The 17371-nt window shown below is 35.4% G+C and overlaps 1 protein-coding gene across 4 annotated transcripts in view; it reads right to left on the bottom strand.

Moving 5' to 3' along the window:
* The window catches only part of LOC107048516 (serine/threonine-protein phosphatase 4 regulatory subunit 1), a 65290-nt gene that overhangs the window by 31285 nt on the left and 16634 nt on the right, over positions 1 to 17371 (bottom strand). The window contains exon 1 of one of the 4 annotated variants that reach the window (XM_015271710.2): positions 13003 to 13428. The exons of 2 other annotated variants lie outside the window; for them this stretch is intronic. The gene's annotated coding sequence lies outside the window, so the exon portion shown is untranslated. Of the gene's footprint in view, positions 1 to 11989; positions 12395 to 13002; positions 13429 to 17371 lie in introns of those variants that run through there. One more of the 4 variants, XM_015271709.2, reaches the window with a different exon arrangement.

Raw genomic sequence — 17371 nt, 5'->3', positions numbered from 1 at the left:
CTCTCTCTCTCTCTCTCTCTCTCTCTCTCTCTCTCTCTCTCTCTCTCTCACTCTCCTCCGCTCTCTGGACTTCCGCAATAGAAGTCGAGTGTCTGGTGATAATTTGAGGGGAGTGGAATTTTCGTAATTAAATAAGGCTGGAAAATTTTGATAAACGAATGGAGCAATCAGTGCTAGGTGAGTTATGGGGTGATGGGAATTTAGTTAGATTTGTCAGGCACTTGGGCACTCAATTGTCTATGGACAATTTCCCCCGGGCAAAATGGAATTTGATTTTGATGGATAATTTCGCGTTCGAATCAACTCCCCCAATAACTTCAGCATCTTTTGGCAATTGTGTGAGGCGTGTAAGGGTGGCGATGCCTATACTGCTCAGTGTGTAATTTCGCTCATCTCGTTTCCGTCATAACTATTATTATTCGGCGCGTGTGAGTTTATGGGAGAAAAATTTCCTCCAAAAATCCATGCAAAAACATTGAAGGAACGTGTATGTACCGTGAGATATCAACTGAAAAGAAGAAATGCGACGGACATATATTGAAAGAGATTTACATCTGCATCACTTTTCTTGTTGGACGTAAAATCCTACAGTTCATATTGTTTAATCAGTAATTTTCCATATTTTTTTCTCCTTGTGGGAGGTATTGGGTACAAGGGTTAGTGTTGCGCAGAAAAAAAATTGAGGGGTTTACGGAATTCTTGAATATAACATATGAAGAATTTTTGAATCTAGAAGTTTTGTTAATAATTTCCGGCGACATAATCCTAAAAATTGGCATTGGAGGATAAATTGCGTACAAATAACGAATATATCCCCAAAAAATAGAACTTTTTTCTGTGTAATATCTTCGTATCATTCTTATTTAAAAATAATAATACGATTTCGCTATGAGCGGTTGAGCTTCCATTGTTCCACGCACTGACACAAAATTTCGACTGGATTCCTAAGTATTTCCAGCGCATTTACAAACTGATTTATGTATATGAAAATTCAACTGTTGCAGAAAAATCATTGGATATCATGGGAATTCAATGAATATTCCAATTATTATTCCAATTCCAATTATAATTTTAAGTGCTGATAAAACTGCTAGAAAATCATGAAAATTCCGGTGATTCTTTTCTTCAAATTTTTTTATCTATTCCAAATTCTATTCAATGCTATGTTATTTCTTCAACTTGAAATTCAAAATTCATGTGATTATTAAAACTCTATCATTCGTTAAATGTTTTAAAGAAAGAAACTATTTTTTTCAATTCCCAAGATGAATGAAAATTCAATTCAAAGTCGCAATATGGAAAATTGACACGCGTGATTGCCAATAGTAATATCCCAAGAGGTTCGAAACTAGCGGTTGTTTCCCGATAATTTCCTTACACAGAAAAGAATATGCCAAATCGTGCAAGTTGAAAATCTAGAGTGCGCAGGATGAGTGTTTTTTTTTAGAATTAAATACAGAATTTTCCTAGGCAGAGAAGTTTGGGAAAAATAGTGGATCAGTTTCAAAGCGCGAATGGTATTTATCGAATTTTTTATTGGTGGTATTTATCGGACAATTTCCTTAATTCTGATTGCGACCAATCAGAGTGCAATATTCGGGTTCATGTGACACCATCACATCAGTTTTATTTGGATAATTCCATAATAGCCTATCAATTGGTTTCCCTTGTTTTGACAAATGTTCTCTACATTTTTTTTGGTGAAAAGTGTCACGCAACCTCGAACACGGCACCCTAATCGGCCAAAATCAGAATTGAAATTATTCTCCGAATACCCCTTTTGACCTTCAAAATTCGTCGGATATTTCCCTCAAGCTTCCCTGCAATGAAACGAGTGCGGTTTGCAGAAAAATTCCATTTTTTAACAACCGATTATTTGCTTTATTCGAATTTCAGTCAATCAGACTGAACTATTTTGACAAAAAAAAATAATGGAGTGTTATTGAAATGAAAAGTTACAGTAGCTCTTCATGTGGGATTTCGAATGCTGCGCTCTAATTGGCAGAAATTTGTCAGAATGACATAATCAATAGTAACACCTCGAGACTCAAAATTATCGAATCTGCCAGAAAGCTTCATTGCAAATAAATGAAGATATCAAATTTTGTAAACTTGAAGGGTATTGAGGATTGATTATCTCTGGCATTAAGGGGATACGTCGGCGCAGTTTAAAAGTCTTCCTGGGCCTTGGGATCCATTGATCATTTTCTGATATATGACGGAATGTGGGAATAACTATGGAAAATCGCATACCCGATCGATTTTGCCCCATATAACCCCGAAAAACTTCATTTCTTCCTGTTTTTACCTTCACAATGCTCCTTGCTCCATAGTTTACATACGATTTTAGCTTGTTTTTTAAATTTTCGTTACACTCCAAACAATAAAGTTAAGCATCAGTTTTGCTTTATTCGCAGTAGATCATGAATAAATGAATTTTGAATTTCATAAATGTTACTCTACTCTAGAGACACGAAAAAATTACGAAATTCAAAATTCATTTATTCATGAGCTGGTGCGAATAAAGTAAAACAGATGCTTAACTTTATTCTTTTTAGTGTAACGAAGATTTAAAAAAAAGGTAAAATCGTATGAAAACAACGGCGTAAGGAGCTTTTTGAAGATAAAAATAAGAAAAAATTAAGTTTTCGTGGTTACACGGAGCAAAATCGATGCGCTCCGCGATTTTCTCTAGTTATTCCATAATTCCGTCATATATCACAAACTCTTCAATGGGTCCCAAGACCCAGTAAAAACTTAAATTTCACCGACGTATCCCTTTAAGATATGGGCAAGCAAATGGCAGCATCACAATATTTGATAATTTATTTGGTTGAACAAATAATTGCAAAGCTAAAAGGAAATATTTATGGAAATACTGATCTGGATGTACTTCATGGCATCGAATACTGTGCTCTAAAGGGCTAAAATTTAAATACTAAATATAATCAAACGAACCAAAACAAAATCCAAAAGTATAGACAATTAGTGGAACTAAGTGTTGTTAAATTTATCCATACTGTAAATTCTTCTGTAGTGATAGAAGCACTTATTGAGTTTCCCACGTTTTCTCGAGTTGAAGAAGCAATTCATCCAGTGGATTAGTCTAACCACATTCCAAAGAAGTCTCAAAAAGGCCTCAAAAACTAACGAGATTATTTTTCTGAATTTCAGGGTCAAACGACAATGGAAATGGTTCAAATTGAAGGAAACTCCAACATCATTCAGTGAAGATAGCGATTTCTCTCTCACCCTGAGATTCAAGGTCTGGTGTATACCTTCAACCACCGTGAAAGGCTAGTGTTCGCGATCATCGATAAGATAGGGTGTAATTGAATCTGAAAATGGGAAGAAATGGGAGGTCCGTGTGGTTCAGGAGGAGTGGGAGGAGGATATCAACCAAAGAGGCTCTGCAATCCGAATATAGTAGAGGCGGAAACGATGACGATCACGGCAGCCAGATAGCCCAAGCAACCAGCCGCACCAGTGAACAAGAGGATCCGCCATTGATACGGCATCTATTTGTCTTCATCGTTCGGATTGTCAAAATTTTTTGGAAAAGACAGATTATGAGGAATTTGACATTAAAGAAAGGATTGGAACGCGAGAAATTTGGGCATGAGAATGGAATCTTTTTTTAGAGTTGTGGATGGTAATGAATTATACTCGCATCTGATATTAGGAGGAACAAGAATTCCTGGATGTTGAGGGAAAGTATTTCATGTGGAGAACTGATGAAAATGTTGAGTTTCAGGAATAATCTATTATTTAGTTGTACGTGAGAGTAATCCAATCGAATGAATCCAATGAATTCAATATTCAAATTGAATTGATGATGAAAATTTCTCAAAGTGAAAAATGTAGGGATTCTTTGGAAAGTTATTTTCAAATAATAGATAATTGTTTGGTAATGATGAACGTTTACAGAATATGGAGGGACTTCTGAAATTATAAATTGTTTTTGGAAAACATACGGCTTTGGAGTATGTTCAAAGAATTCAACACTTTCAAGGGATTTTTTGGTAACAATCAAGGTCAGGAACCATTTTTATTTCTGAAATTGCAAAAATATATTCAGGACTTTCAGGATGACCTGTAATTACTCTAAAATTCCAGAACTGAACATTTTTCTTCTCTTTCAACATCGAAAGTCAGTACAACTCTCTTTGCGCTTCTCTGACGATTTTTGGTGGCTTAATCTTTCAGAGGAATGTCATCCGTAATTGATCATTTTCTTTAGAAAGTCAAGGATTATTTTTTAACTGGAAGGAATTGTTCGTTCACTATCCACTTTTTTAGAATCTCAATGAAGAAAAAATGTGCCTCAAAATTGCAGACTTAATGATCGATTTGTGCATGTTTATTCACAGAGATATATCCAAACTGACAGGGTGTCGTAACAAATCTTCCAGATTTAAAAAATAAAGTATTAGAATGCGGCGCTTGTGGGTTTTTAAATTTCCACTCAATTTCTTTTGGACTTCTTTTGAGATTCTTTGGGATTTCTTTTGGGTATTAAGATTTTCAAGGCAGGAATGATATTTCTGATTGAACAGGTAATTGTCGAAACGAAGAAAATTAATTCGGCGTACACTGAAAGAAATACTGATCTGATATCACGAAACTAATTCCTTGCGCGAAATATCTCATCTCTTAAGAATAAATCGTTTGGAACAAGAATACATAATGATTGAGACAATATAAGAATTTGGTTCATGAGTTGAACATGAACACTTCACGATAAAGTGAGCATTTCTTGCCTGAAGAAATCCTTTTTTACGTGTCACAAGATGGGAGAATAACTAAAAATCCTAGGAGCTCCGATTTAGAGAATCATGGATCTGAGGCTTTCATTTGAATGAATCCAGAATTTATGCACACCAAGAGAAAAATCGACATAATATCACAAAAATCATTTCTTGAGCGAAAAACATCGTATACATATCTGATCAATTTATGGTAGGTTTCAGAGAAGAAATCGGTGCTCTTCGGGCTAAGAAGGAAGTTACTGAATGAAAAGCTGATGTATTTTTTCGAAATGAGGTAATATTCCTCAAAAGACAAGAATAGTTTGACAGAAGGAAAAGAAGATATTGCTTCGCTTTGAACTCAAAGCGATTGACCGTAATAAGCGACGCTTATTTTTTTAATACGTGGAGGTTTTTCTCTGCATAAACTCTCCATTCATTTAACATAAAAGTCTGCTTCATGATCCACTGAATCGAAGCTTTTAATATTTTTAGTCATTTCCTCATCTTCTGACACGAAAAAATCGATTTCTTGTGGCAAGAAATTTTCCCGTTATCATGAAGTGTTCAAGTCATGAACACTTTACCAAAATCTGGCACTGTCTGGCACATGATCTGGAATTCTTATCCCAAGAAATTTATCCTCAAGAAATGATATTTGGTGGAAGAAATTAGTTTTGTGATATTATGACGATATTGCTCTCATTATAGTGAAAAACTTCTGGGTCTTTCTAAAATATAGTTGTTGCTTGCTCTCTATGGCGATGATTTCGAGGAAAGCAATAATTTTTTTTCCTGCTTTCAAACTTCCCTTATCTTTTCAGGAATTCTGATTTCTAGAAAAAATATAATTTTCTTATTGAGTATCCTACTCCTTCAACTCTAAGAGCATTGATTCCTTACCGGAAACTTACCATTAATTCATCGAATATGTATGCGATGTTTTTCACTCAATAAATTATTTTTATGATATTATGTCGATTTTTCTCCCAGTGTCGGGCAATTCTCGCTTTATGGATATTCTTTTGAAAAAATTTAAACATCAATTGTTCATGAATTGTACACTGATAAAAAAGGTGGAACGATTCAGTTGCACCAAACGAGGCTTCCTAACTGTTACCGCGATTCGTTAATAAGTTAACGAATCGTGGTAATAGTTAAAAAGCCTCGTTTGATTCGACTAAACCATTCTATCAGTGTATTAAGTCATTGTTTCAGAAGGATTTTTTGTGATGAATGACAACTTTTGGAACGATTTTTTCTTCAAACATAAGGAATGCATTGAGACTTCTAGCAAGTACTTTCGACACTATTAAATTTTAATAACTGAGCAATTTAGTTCAATTTCATAACCTGAGAACTTTTCATAAACGATTAAAGTAGTCTGATGAGGACAACTTCTTGTTCATGATTCTCTTGGAAAATTTTAATAATTTAATGGAGAAGAAGCATCAATTCTTCATGAGTCGGATAAATCCGCTGAAACATTTGAAAATGGATTCAGAATTGCATTCTTTTGCAGATTTTTTTCGCTTTCCGCCCCAAGTATCCAGAGTTAGCTTGATTTGGAGAGAGGCAATTCCTGCGCAATATTATTCCCTTAACGGGAGATTACAGTGAAACTTGAATGTCTTTACTTGATCAAGGAACCCATCAGGCGACTTTTGATACATGATTATAAGATCCACACGAGTGGGAAAAATGTTAAATCCAATCCACTTTGACCTGTATTTCAAGACAAAACGTCCCGAACAAGCACCATCTCCGTTTCGATATAAAATGGTCCTTGTGAAATAATTTTCGTGCGATTCGATTTTTTTTTTTCATTTTTTATGCTCATTAGACTCTGAAGAATAAAACTACGTCTGCGGTTTTCGTTCTATGGTAATATATAATAAATCATGAGAAGATAAATTTGTTTTTATTGCAGTAATTGTTGAAATTTAAATAACAGTTATTAAAATTTAATAAACGCAAAGAACATAAAATGAATAAATCGGTCGGAATGTGCATGAGGGTAGTGAAGCTGAAACTGACAAAAGATTTGTCAGTGGAAAATACGATTTCGGCGAATTTAGAGGTGTCCAAACATTTCTAAGGTAACGTCACCCCGGCCGCAAGCGGCGTCGTGTTGATGCCCTATTCCCTGTTGGATTCGATATTCCTTTTTACAATCAATTGTTTATAATCATTCTCACTGCAAAAAACAATACGACCGATGAGAATCATATGTCCCAACTTATCAACTGTTAAATTTTCATATTACAATAAATGATTTGCTCATGTTTTAATTCCTACGCTTACTGCATACGATTTTAATCATAATTACAAATCAATTCCTCCTAGAAGATACTTTAGAGTGTAAATTTCTGGAATTCAATGTTTGCTGATTATTTGGGAAAACTGCGTGCCCGCACTGTTATTAATTTGTATTTAGTACACACAGTAATTCAATTAATCTGTTGTTCATCTCATCAATATAATTCCGTGTACCATACTCCTTTAGTATTATTCCCATGTATTACTCCCTTCAAATTAAAAATTAAAACTTAATTTATTAAATTAAACTCCAAATTAAAAATTAAAACTTCATTTGGAATATTGAGTTACAGCTACTTTTTATTCACATAAAATAATTTATGTTTGGATATTAATATAATTTGTTGCCCTACGGGGCTAGCGCACTGCGGTGGTGGGCAGGCTTAGCTTTGGGAAGCTAAGTACCGCTGAGTGTGGTCACTAGATGGATGGGTGACTGCGCGGGTACACCTCAGGAAGGAAACATTATTTGGAAAAGTCGGAAAGAGCATCAGCTGCAAACACGGGATGAAGGAATGAGAAACTGGAAAACCCGAAAGGTATACGGTGAAATGGAAAAAATAATCTTATTTGTTCAAAGTAAAAACCTTAATCGCCATTTTCACTATATTATATTCAGATTCTCCTATTCTTAACGTCAAAAGTGTGAAATAATCTCATATTTCTAGCTATTAATTCTAATAAACTTTGTTCGACGAAAACCTTAGAAGTGTAAACAGGTCAATTTCTGCACGGGGGTTAGTTTCTGGACGATTTCAACTTGCCTTGAATATTCCATAAATAAAATGAAAATTGTACTGATTATTTCACCTTTCAATAATATTACTCGTATATAATCATATGATCAGTTATTTTTTCTATTGATCGACATTTAATAAATAAAAAAAATATGGCCAAGTCATCCAAAAATTAGGAATTTCGGCTGCATTCAACTATTTCTTAATTTAATGATTCTTTGTTTTATTTTCACTCAAGGTAATTTTTTCTGCTAATTAAAACATTCGTGAAGGTATGGAAGCCATCATATTTCCATTTACGTGATTCTTTTATTTTAGATCCTACCACGAAACTTGAATTTCCCTTAACCATCCAGCAAATGGCCTGTTCACTCTAATCGCAATATTAAGAAAGTAGAATCATTCTATTTTCCTCTAACCTAAATTATTTGAACAATTATAATCCGTTTACTCATGTTTCATAGAATGGTATTTAATTCTCTTTTGTTTGTTAGGTGAGCTTCACGAAAATTCGATGCAAGACGATTGTACTCATCAAAGCCGCCTTACTCCTTCCATTTGTTCGAGATATCCGCCATGTTCAAGTTCTTATTTTCGATTCGAGATATTGCCATGCTTTTTTTAAAGAAAAGATATCCCAAGACAATACAACCCAAAGTTAGTCGCTATGAATTTCCGAAAAAAATTCTAAATAACCTAATTTATTGCATTCTCATAAGTTATTGAGTTTTTCTATCCTCATATGTTGTCGATGTAGGTAACACTAACTGTTTGAATCAAATGAAAAATTATTTGTTAATTAATTGTTTAAAGCAACTACGAAATAATTTCACGAAATTTCCGTTTTTTGCGAGCTGAATATCGCAGAAATTATGTACTGTAAAATTCCACAACAAATTCGACGTAGTCGGAATTTATCAATTTACTACGGATTCATGTTTTAAGACCCGTTTTCTCATAAGATGAAAAAATCGGGTTCAGGGAGACCCATAATTGCCGTTTGGCCTACACTATTAGAAAATTACTCTTGAAATTTCAAGCGAAAAAGCTTGAAATTTTCAACGACAAACTTACATGAAATTTCTGTGTATTTCTACATTGATAAGTCAGTTAATTTGTTGAATATTCAAGTAATTCTCGATTTTCAGGTGCATACGGCACTGAAACGCCTTGAAAATTTTGAAAATTCAGGCAACAACTTTTCGGAATTCTCAATCTATTGAAAATTAAATTGTACGTGATGTTCAATTTTCACGATGAGTTTGGAAATTCAAGGTTTCATTGAAAAATCAATGATTATTTAACATGAAAAACCCATTTTTCTTGAACTTTTAAGATGAATGAGAAATTTAGTGAACCCTTTCATTTGAAATTGAATTCAACCTCATAACATCGAAATTTCAGATGACGCTGTGACTGAAATTTCAAGAAATTTCTAACAGTGTATGTCTCGCGTGTTCGAAGGAAGAAACCCGCATTTCATTATTTATTATCTCCTAAACTATGTAGTACAACCAGTTGGAATTTTTGTCATTAGCCGGGGAATGTTATAAACATTATCTATAAAAAACATGGGGCCAATGGTCAGAAAAACCTGTTTTATAGCGAGATACGGTAAATCTTGAGCAAACTTATTTCCACTCGAGAAAAGTTTGCTCATACGATCATTTAATCCTTAAATCCTTAAAAATCTCCTAAATTGAATTTTACATTGGCAAATTTTCGCTAGTTTCAGCTGCATATGAGGGTGAGATTTTTAAAGGTGGTTTTGAAAGACAAATTTCCTTCTTCAATAATTTTCTGTTTTGAATTTACAAAGATCCGTTTGGAACATAAATGCGCGGTCAAAATGGTTATAAACTTCCACGACTTTTTTTTTTCATTTCAAGGGCTAAAACTTTAAACGAATCTCTCTGTCTTCTTAGCTCCAAAATCTTCAGGTAATTAAGTTTACTATAGCTAAAGCCCTCCGAATTGAACTTCCATGTATTCTAATTCATTCGAAAGGGGCTATTTCCCTCCATTTTCTTGATTCTTTCATGAATTTCTCACGTTCAGCTCAGAAGATATTAATTATCGAGGTTGTGCAGTTATTGCTTGAAGATGAGAACCCTAGAAAATTGATCAGAAACAAGCTCCCTACAAGAAAACGAGTAATTTGCGTGAGGAAAAAACTGTCGCCCGGAAAAATAATTCGTAAATTATATCTCCCCGGAAACTGGGCGGAATTTCACGTGTAGATTCGCCGTAATAATAACTAATTATCAATCAAATAACAACTATTTCAGACCTCTGAAAAATCTCGTGACCTGTTTATGTGTAAGCAAATCGATGTGAAATCCCTGATTGAGGTTATGTTCTAACTGTGGCTGATAAAATACCTTAATCTGCAAGATAGAAATTTAATTTTACAATTTGATCGAAAAACGTGGCATCTTTTATACACTGAGAACAATTTTTTTGATAACCACGTTTTCACTTGTACCAAGAAATTCATGGCTGGAAAATTGATAAGAAAATATCTTACACTGAGAAAGAAAAAACTTTCGTCAAAAGATTTTGTTCTTCTCCCAAAGACGAGGATAATTTGTTTATGATAAGAAAGTGATTTCTCAAACCAAGTTTAATGGAATCAATTCATTTAATGGTTTTCAAGTCTGAAATCCAAAATATTGTAATGCAAAAACCGCTTGACTTGGGTTGAGAAATTGTATTCTTGTTGTGAACAAATTGCCCCTCATCTTTCGGACAAGTACAAAATCTCTTGACGAAAGGTTTCTTTTCTCAGTTTGAGATATTTTATTCTTGTTAATTTTCGAGCCATGAGTTTCTTGATACAAATAAAGACCTATTTAAAAAAAAAAATTTCTTTTTTGTCCTCGGCGTGTTGGGTACTAACTTAAGACTTCCAAAGGACTTTTTGTAGGAAACATCAAACGGCAAAATACATTGAGACATATAAACATTTTCAGAGCCCCTGAATCCTTATACGTTAGCATTTGGCTTCAATTGCATAATCTGGACTTGGATAATTGCCACTATTGATATTCTTTACTCCTGAAATTTCTTCATTTTTTTTACAATTCAGTAGCGAAGCAGTAAACCGAGTTAAGTCGATTTTGACTATTGGCCAGTTTTTGACGAATATCTTGGCATTTAAAAGAGATAGAAAAATTATTGTCATGACCTTTTTTGTGGAGCCAATTGAGGATTATAAAAAAGGTCATGAGAAAAATTTTGCTATCTCTCTTAGATTCCGAGATATTCATCAAAAACTTACCAAAAGTCAAAATCGACTTAACCCGGTTTACCGCTTCGCTACTGCATTTTCAGTAGTTTAATTCAGTGGCGAAGTGGTAAAACGGTTCAAGTCAATTTTTGACTATTGGCCAGTTTTCAATGAATATCGCGGAGTCTAAGGGAGATAGCGAAATTTTTGTTATAACCTTTTTTGTGGAGCCGATTGAAACCTACAACCACTGTAAGTACGAAAATTTCGCTATCTCCCTTAGATTCGGAAATATTCCCCAAAAATTGAACTGGGAGATGAGTCGACTTGAAGCATTTCACCACTTCGCTACTGAATTCTAATCGCTACAATGATTCGAGTATCTATTGAGGATTCAGATAAACATAAAGAACTATGAAACCTCCCAAGAACCAATTTGCTCATATCCGACAACATACAAATGCAAAAAAAAACTAAACCCACCCCAAACAGCGAAGAAAGTGCACAATTTCCTGTTGCAATTTACAAGCACACTCCTCCTAACTTCTACCTATGCCTCTGCAAAATTCAACTACATGCATAGAGTACAGCAGTATCCACTGTTTCCTAACTGTGCCATCAAAATTCAACTCGTGACTATCGAGTTTGGCGCCTGCGATTAATCGAATTAACTTACTACGTCGTAGAGAGAACGCTTGTCGATGGACTTGAAAATTTTCCAATGACAGCGTTTGTAAAATCGTGTCCCTGTCCTTCTCGCTCCACCAATACCAAAAGGAAATTAGTGAAACGCTGGAATTGAATCTAAAAAATGCCACAACAAATTCTCCATCATTACTTTCCCCACAAAGTCGGCTTCTCACCATTTTCCTTCGCAGAAGCACCTCTCGTCATCATATTACGCGAGAATTACCATGAATCATAAAAAAATTCAATGAAAAACATCAAAAACTTACGTTAGTCAGCAATATCCCTTGAAATCTAAGACTCTTAGCTTCTTGGATCATCAACTGACTCATTTCTCCTCAAGTCTCCTTGCTGATTCATTCTCCACTTTGATAAAACATAAATGTACCTAGCGGGTGTGGTCCCTGCTATTTCCCGAACAAAAAAAAATAGATACCGGTAGATTTTCACACACATGGTCAAATCTTGAAATCGTGGTGTGAATTTTCCGATCCATTCTCGAGCGAATAATTCCGCGAAAACTCGATAAAAAAAAATGAAAGAGTCGGTTTCACCAAATTACTCGCGAAATTTCGTCGTTAATAAATTAAAATAATGAGAATAATTTTTTTACTCCAACAAGTGAGTGGAAAGTCTCAAATTCCCCGAACATATTATTGTTCACGTGCACGCAGCGTTAGTTTGACGCCATCTTGAATTGCCACCATGCGCACTGAGCCCCCCCCCCCTTCCGCCGCCGCGCTTCCCCCTTTTTGGCTCTGGAGAGTAAGTACCCGGGCGGGGGTAAACGGGGTTGAGAGAAAGAGAGAAAGGCTTATCGGTTAGAAGCATGTTACGTAAGTAGACGTCAGTTCGTTTGCGACGCAGCCACTGTACATCGATAGTAAAGTAAAACGTCGTTTCACTTCTTAATATTATACATGTATTTTTTTTTTCCCCTCTGCCGTCCGATAACGTTCCATGGCCCACTGGTACTCTCTCAAACGACCTCGCGCCGTTTCAGAGAGTCACTAGCACAAATACCGACGAGCATTCGGCGTTTCTCTCTAGATAGGCGAGTAATAATTTTACAGTGGAGGAAAAAAAAAGAGCGGGAAAATCCACTGCCATAGCTACTGAGAAAAATCCCAATCCGTTTTAATTCAACTACGCAAAATACGAACTGCGCAGCAGAGCAAGGTTACATGATGCTAACGAAAAAGAAGAAATAGAAAAGAGATGAGCTAACAATTTTACGAAAAATTTGAGAATTAATTCCACTGACTCATGAAATGCTTATTACCTTTTTTTTGAAGTTCTTCCGTTTTATTTCCCAATAGATTTTTGCATCATTGGTTTTCCTCCTTTGCTCAATCATTTTTTTTTATCCCCGTTCAAATTATAATATCTCCGCACTCACTTGATATTTTGTCGTTATTTCGAATATAAAATTGTTCATGAAAAGATAATCACTGAATTTCTAATGTTCTTAGCAATGTCTTGAATATTTTTTCGCACAAATTCCCACGTGGACACGCGTTGCCAATCGTATCACCTCCTCAATTTATTCTATTTTCAAATTAATTCCGGAGTGATGGCACAATTATTGACACACACGCGTGTTTATCGCCTCTTTATCAATTGAATGTCCCCAGAGAATAGTGGATAATTGCAATTATTATTCATTTATAAATGATAACAAAAACGAAATTACGAGGTGCACGTTCCGCGTGGGACTGCGCGCGCTTCACAGAATGACGCTCTGGACTGCCGGGACGCCGTGCCGCCTCGCTCGTTGCGCCCCACCTCGGCCGCCGTGGTAAAACACATTATTAACTGACGAAAACCACGCAACCATTGCAAAGCACAGCCTATGTAGATTTCATGTCCGCAGAGAACTGAGTGAAATGATTGAAATGATTAAAAAAATTTCTTCTGACGCCGAGTGTATGGGGGAGAGCGAATCAGCGAGTTACTGATGATGAAGTTTGCACACATCGTCATGTTCGAGGAACAGAAATTAAAATTACTCATATTCATGGATATAATTCGGAGAAGTCTATCATTGATGTAGAATACTTCTAGGACGTAGAAACAATCACATGACCCCGCGACTGACGTAAACACGTTGAAATGAATACTCTCACGTGTTGCCAAACGTCACGTCTGTTTTTTTCCATCTTTTTTCTCCTCTTTCTCTACTGCAAATTCCGTCAATGGTGTGCATAAAATCAGGAAATTTGAGAGTGTTTTACGTCAATAGAGTTTTTCATGCTCACTATTCTATTAAAAGTTTTGTTTTTCCATGGGATCCGAGTCCGGAGGCTACGTTTTATCGTTATTTTGCCACTTTGAAATTTCCTCGACGGCGATTCAATTCTCGTACGGCCTAATAGTTATTTACTTCTTCAGTAATCGCCTGGGTGACTCGACTCGAGGCGCCTACGATTTAAATAGCTACGATCTGAATTCCATCGTGTTTGCTGTGCGCGCATTAGAGTCGTGATTCTATACACATAGGCAATCGTCCAGTTTGCTGTACCTGATTCACTCGTCTGAAATCATCGGCTTCGATGATATATGTATAAGGGCGTCTAACTTCCGCATATCGACTCATCGAAACTTCCGCGATTATTAAACACACTGATAGAATGATTCATTTATTTCAAACGAGATTAATCAACTATCAACGAATGATCGAGTTGAATATGACCAAATAAATATTCGTTAATAGTTGACGAATGGTTTACTTGAAAGGTGAAAGTCGAATCAAACAAGGCTTCTCAAATATGAATTTGTTAACCCTAGATTGATCGCCCTATAAGGGAAACCCCAACGCGCGTCGTTTTTCTTCAACTAGATCTGTGCGTGCGCTTTCGCGCGCACTTATCTTTTTGTTGTAAAAATGAAGAAATCGAATTTATTAAACTTCATATACTCATAGGTGTTTTATAAATATTGATAATGACTTAAAGAGAATTAAGAAATAAAGAGTGAAACATCAATGAATAATTTTTAATTTTCGATTAATTATTTTTTTTACTTTTTAAAATAATCTGATTAAAATCTGTAATTGTTGGAAAATGGGGGGAGGGTTATGAATTAATTTCCCAGAAAACTGAAAAAATTTCTTGAATTCTTCGGAAAATTCCAGTTTTCCAGATAACCGTAGAATTAGAACCAAATTATTTGGGAAACCGAAGAATTTTCATGAATTCTGTAGAGTTTAGAATTTATGTATGAAAATCTGAGAAGCAAGAATTGATCATTTGTGCGTATGATAAATATGAAAACGTTAAAATTTGGGAAGTGAAGAATAATTTGTGTGTTAAAAAAATCTAGAAATACTATGTTTTTTCTCATGATCAACAATTAGACAATTTAGATATGTTTTGATATAAAGATAAACTTCACACATGAAAAAATGAAAAATATGACGCAGAAAAAAATTTTGCCATTTGAAGAATTTGAAAATACCGGGGATTTTTTTCAGCAACTACTTCACGTGACTCATTGACCAATCAAAATTGAGGATTAGCGGTCAGGCAGTTTCAAGATATTTCCATATAAAACAACTTCACGCTTCTTTCATCTTTAGTAAATAGGATTACAATTGACTGGCTAACCGGAAAAATTCAAAAAAATTTGACTTTGTCAATTGAAGTGTCTAAAAAATTATAGTAGTTTTTAGAACAACATATTTCCCAAAATTCCAAAAAAAAAAAAAAATTATTTGGAACAGATGAATTATTTTTTCCCGTGTTAAATGAAATTGCCCATGACGCGACGTTCCTAGAAACTCGTTAAACGCGCCCGGGGAGTGTAGAGTGAATTCGGCAACGTTAAAGCCTAAATCCCACGGCGGGGAATCCCCGCGGAGGTGAGTCGCAAGATCGCTTTTGGTGACCAGGCTAGGGTTAACTATTAACGAATGAACATTTGGTGAGACTGAATAGATCCTAGACTTCAACTAAATCCACTTGTTAACAATAACCGAGGGGGCTCCTCACTCCTGAAATCACGGCGCCACTCTGGCATGAAATCATTCCGAAATCACTCCAAAATCATGTGAAATAACTGAAATCAAGTGATTTCAGCGCTCTGAAATCATTTTCGAAATCTTTGAAATCACATGAAATCGTCTGAAATTAATGAAATCATCGAAATTAGTGGCCCACTGGCGTAGTGCGAACCGTGCAAGTAATTCGTAATTTTGAAACTGACAAGTCTGTCAACGGTGATAATAAAATGCCGTACTCACTGCCATAGTAAAATGCTAAAATGGACCGATTTCATAGTCATTAGCTCAAGATTGGCAGAGTGGAATCGAACGAATTCGTTATTATTTATCAGTTATTATTGCCAGTTTTAATTTTCATAATCTGCACAACCCGTTTTGCCCCACCTCTATTATTCAACTTTATTTTTCTGAAATCACTAATTTCGAATTAATGAAATCATTCGAAATCATGAAATCATTTTGTCTGAAATCATTGAAATCACTGCTGAAATCACCCGAAATGGATTTAATTTCGAAATCATGGTGTCACTCGATTATGGAGTGAGTAGCACCTCGACAATAATGAATCCTTTCTATCAGTGCACTCTATTGATCATGATTCAGAAAAAAGAGGAATGTGAATCATCAGTTGAACAAATTCCTAGTTGGGAATCGGAATTCTAAGAAAAATTGGAGTACGGGTAAACTTGGCGAGTCATCACCACATATATTGCTAATACTAACCAATTGGACTGAGTTTGATACGAGTAAGAGAAATCCAACGCCTGTTGCAAAGGGTTATCGTAATTATTCGAAATCCAGGCGTTTGCAAAACTTCTTCAATGGAGTCTGTAGATGCTCGATGTGAAGGAAAAAATAAAGGAAAGTAGTATAACAAAACGAGAGGGGAACAGGTCGAGTAAGCGCGAAGAGTGAAGTTTATTTTTAGCGGTTACACCGCCATTGTATTGTCGCGACATTGAACCCAAGTGTGAGTAGTGGTAATCGTGCGTGGCCTCTAGCATTTCCGCTCAACTTAGGGCTTATGTATTATGGAAAGTAAAATAAGTGTACGAAGGTTCTTATTATTATTGTTAAATAATTGAAAAAAAATTGGAAGTTTCATCAATTCTCGTGTTTTTGAGATGATGAATTTTCGTTGGGAGTAAATGTGCCCTCGGATCGACGCGTTAGGTCACGGATTTTTTATTGCTGATAGCGCATGCCATTCACAAACTGAGTGAATTTTTATAATTTTTAAAATCCGCCTTACCCGGTACGCCTGTCATTCTGCCATGAACGAAAGGATCAGACCTATTTTGGAATTTATTCTAGATGTCTGGAACTTCATTTCACTCACCTGAAACACAAAAACATTTTACCAAATATTATTCTCCTAAAGTGATCGGCAAAGTTTGACTTCGGGGGAATTTGGGCACTTGGGAAGAACGTAAACACAAAATTCTTGCGTTTACCGTCAACTCAACCTTAGACTCGAGCGGACAAAATTGTAAACAAATACTCCAAATGACCACCGTACACTTGTTTGTCGCTCACTTTATACCTGGAATTTCGTCTGTATTCAACATAAGAAATGGCTATCACTTTCACCAGATTATGATATTTTTCTCACTCTCTGACTAGACACGACCTAAGCATAAAAATTTGCAGT

The sequence above is a fragment of the Diachasma alloeum genome, unplaced genomic scaffold (genome assembly GCF_001412515.2).
Source record: "Diachasma alloeum isolate Michigan unplaced genomic scaffold, Dall2.0 Dall_scaffold_00194, whole genome shotgun sequence".
Taxonomy (NCBI): Eukaryota; Metazoa; Arthropoda; class Insecta; order Hymenoptera; family Braconidae; genus Diachasma; species Diachasma alloeum.
This window is presented reverse-complemented; position numbering and strand designations above follow the sequence as displayed.